The sequence below is a fragment of the Hypomesus nipponensis genome, chromosome 25 (assembly GCF_054491055.1).
Source record: "Hypomesus nipponensis isolate SF chromosome 25, ASM5449105v1, whole genome shotgun sequence".
Taxonomy (NCBI): domain Eukaryota; kingdom Metazoa; phylum Chordata; class Actinopteri; order Osmeriformes; family Osmeridae; genus Hypomesus; species Hypomesus nipponensis.
This window is the reverse complement of record NC_140385.1, coordinates 14,697,501-14,700,000: the sequence shown is the minus strand read 5'-3', so window position 1 is coordinate 14,700,000 and position 2,500 is coordinate 14,697,501. Positions and strand designations below refer to the sequence as shown.

The window sequence follows — 2,500 nt, the reverse complement described above, 5'->3', positions numbered from 1 at the left end:
CGGGCCTGGTTAGTACTTGGATGGGAGACCGCCTGGGAATACCAGGTGCTGTATGCTCTTTTGCTCATTCACTTAGAAACTGACATCTTGCAATATGCACAAGTAGTCCTTCATGAAAGGGGCTGGAAGCTGTTTTCATTTTGACACGAGAGAGAGAGAGAGAGAGAGAGAGAGAGAGACTACCTTGCATTGTCAATTGCTAAATCTGTATATGGATAAGTAGCCTTTGGTTGTCAACTTATTTCGTACGGCCATACCAGCCTGGCAACGCCCGATCTCGTCTGATCTCGGAAGCTAAGCAGGGTCGGGCCTGGTTAGTACTTGGATGGGAGACCGCCTGGGAATACCAGGTGCTGTATGCTCTTTTGCTCATTCACTTAGAAACTGACATCTTGCAATATGCACAAGTAGTCCTTCATGAAAGGGGCTGGAAGCTGTTTTCATTTTGACACGAGAGAGAGAGAGAGAGAGAGAGAGAGACTACCTTGCATTGTCAATTGCTAAATCTGTATATGGATAAGTAGCCTATGGTTGTCAACTTATTTCGTACGGCCATACCAGCCTGGCAACGCCCGATCTCGTCTGATCTCGGAAGCTAAGCAGGGTCGGGCCTGGTTAGTACTTGGATGGGAGACCGCCTGGGAATACCAGGTGCTGTATGCTCTTTTGCTCATTCACTTAGAAACTGACATCTTGCAATATGCACAAGTAGTCCTTCATGAAAGGGGCTGGAAGCTGTTTTCATTTTGACACGAGAGAGAGAGAGAGAGAGAGAGAGAGAGAGAGAGAGAGAGAGAGAGAGAGAGAGAGAGAGAGAGAGAGAGAGAGAGAGACTACCTTGCATTGTCAATTGCTAAATCTGTATATGGATAAGTAGCCTATGGTTGTCAACTTATTTCGTACGGCCATACCAGCCTGGCAACGCCCGATCTCGTCTGATCTCGGAAGCTAAGCAGGGTCGGGCCTGGTTAGTACTTGGATGGGAGACCGCCTGGGAATACCAGGTGCTGTATGCTCTTTTGCTCATTCACTTAGAAACTGACATCTTGCAATATGCACAAGTAGTCCTTCATGAAAGGGGCTGGAAGCTGTTTTCATTTTGACACGAGAGAGAGAGAGAGAGAGAGAGAGAGAGAGAGACTACCTTGCATTGTCAATTGCTAAATCTGTATATGGATAAGTAGCCTATGGTTGTCAACTTATTTCGTACGGCCATACCAGCCTGGCAACGCCCGATCTCGTCTGATCTCGGAAGCTAAGCAGGGTCGGGCCTGGTTAGTACTTGGATGGGAGACCGCCTGGGAATACCAGGTGCTGTATGCTCTTTTGCTCATTCACTTAGAAACTGAAATCTTGCAATATGCACAAGTAGTCCTTCATGAAAGGGGCTGGAAGCTGTTTTCATTTTGACACGAGAGAGAGAGAGAGAGACCACCTTGCATTGTCAATTGCTAAATCTGTATATGGATAAGTAGCCTATGGTTGTCAACTTATTTCGTACGGCCATACCAGCCTGGCAACGCCCGATCTCGTCTGATCTCGGAAGCTAAGCAGGGTCGGGCCTGGTTAGTACTTGGATGGGAGACCGCCTGGGAATACCAGGTGCTGTATGCTCTTTTGCTCATTCACTTAGAAACTGACATCTTGCAATATGCACAAGTAGTCCTTCATGAAAGGGGCTGGAAGCTGTTTTCATTTTGACACGAGAGAGAGAAAGAGAGAGAGAGAGAGAGACTACCTTGCATTGTCAATTGCTAAATCTGTATATGGATAAGTAGCCTATGGTTGTCAACTTATTTCGTACGGCCATACCAGCCTGGCAACGCCCGATCTCGTCTGATCCCGGAAGCTAAGCAGGGTCGGGCCTGGTTAGTACTTGGATGGGAGACCGCCTGGGAATACCAGGTGCTGTATGCTCTTTTGCTCATTCACTTAGAAACTGAAATCTTGCAATATGCACAAGTAGTCCTTCATGAAAGGGGCTGGAAGCTGTTTTCATTTTGACACGAGAGAGAGAGAGAGAGACCACCTTGCATTGTCAATTGCTAAATCTGTATATGGATAAGTAGCCTATGGTTGTCAACTTATTTCGTACGGCCATACCAGCCTGGCAACGCCCGATCTCGTCTGATCTCGGAAGCTAAGCAGGGTCGGGCCTGGTTAGTACTTGGATGGGAGACCGCCTGGGAATACCAGGTGCTGTATGCTCTTTTGCTCATTCACTTAGAAACTGACATCTTGCAATATGCACAAGTAGTCCTTCATGAAAGGGGCTGGAAGCTGTTTTCATTTTGACACGAGAGAGAGAGAGAGAGAGAGAGAGAGACTACCTTGCATTGTCAATTGCTAAATCTGTATATGGATAAGTAGCCTATGGTTGTCAACTTATTTCGTACGGCCATACCAGCCTGGCAACGCCCGATCTCGTCTGATCTCGGAAGCTAAGCAGGGTCGGGCCTGGTTAGTACTTGGATGGGAGACCGCCTGGGAATACCAGGTG

General features: G+C 47.5%; 9 non-coding genes across 9 annotated transcripts in view; all 9 read left to right on the top strand.

Moving 5' to 3' along the window:
- LOC146226192 (5S ribosomal RNA) overlaps window positions 1-57 on the top strand; it is a 119-nt gene extending 62 nt beyond the window's left edge. The window contains exon 1 of the ribosomal RNA XR_014749971.1: window positions 1-57. This exon is cut by the window's left edge and continues 62 nt beyond it. This is a non-coding gene — a ribosomal RNA (5S ribosomal RNA).
- Window positions 58-243: 186 nt separating this feature from the next.
- On the top strand, window positions 244-362 carry LOC146226191 (5S ribosomal RNA). Its single transcript, XR_014748336.1, has one exon. It is a non-coding gene; the product is annotated as a 5S ribosomal RNA (ribosomal RNA).
- A 182-nt stretch (window positions 363-544) lies between these two features.
- On the top strand, window positions 545-663 carry LOC146226190 (5S ribosomal RNA). Its single transcript, XR_014748335.1, has one exon. It is a non-coding gene; the product is annotated as a 5S ribosomal RNA (ribosomal RNA).
- Window positions 664-897: 234 nt separating this feature from the next.
- On the top strand, window positions 898-1,016 carry LOC146226189 (5S ribosomal RNA). Its single transcript, XR_014748334.1, has one exon. It is a non-coding gene; the product is annotated as a 5S ribosomal RNA (ribosomal RNA).
- Window positions 1,017-1,204: 188 nt separating this feature from the next.
- LOC146226188 (5S ribosomal RNA) lies at window positions 1,205-1,323 on the top strand. The gene has a single exon (XR_014748333.1). It is a non-coding gene; the product is annotated as a 5S ribosomal RNA (ribosomal RNA).
- A 172-nt stretch (window positions 1,324-1,495) lies between these two features.
- LOC146226187 (5S ribosomal RNA) lies at window positions 1,496-1,614 on the top strand. The gene has a single exon (XR_014748332.1). It is a non-coding gene; the product is annotated as a 5S ribosomal RNA (ribosomal RNA).
- Window positions 1,615-1,798: 184 nt separating this feature from the next.
- Window positions 1,799-1,917, top strand: LOC146226186 (5S ribosomal RNA). Its single transcript, XR_014750361.1, has one exon. It is a non-coding gene; the product is annotated as a 5S ribosomal RNA (ribosomal RNA).
- A 172-nt stretch (window positions 1,918-2,089) lies between these two features.
- LOC146226185 (5S ribosomal RNA) lies at window positions 2,090-2,208 on the top strand. Its single transcript, XR_014748331.1, has one exon. It is a non-coding gene; the product is annotated as a 5S ribosomal RNA (ribosomal RNA).
- Window positions 2,209-2,390: 182 nt separating this feature from the next.
- LOC146226184 (5S ribosomal RNA) overlaps window positions 2,391-2,500 on the top strand; it is a 119-nt gene continuing 9 nt past the window's right edge. The window contains exon 1 of the ribosomal RNA XR_014748330.1: window positions 2,391-2,500. This exon is cut by the window's right edge and continues 9 nt beyond it. This is a non-coding gene — a ribosomal RNA (5S ribosomal RNA).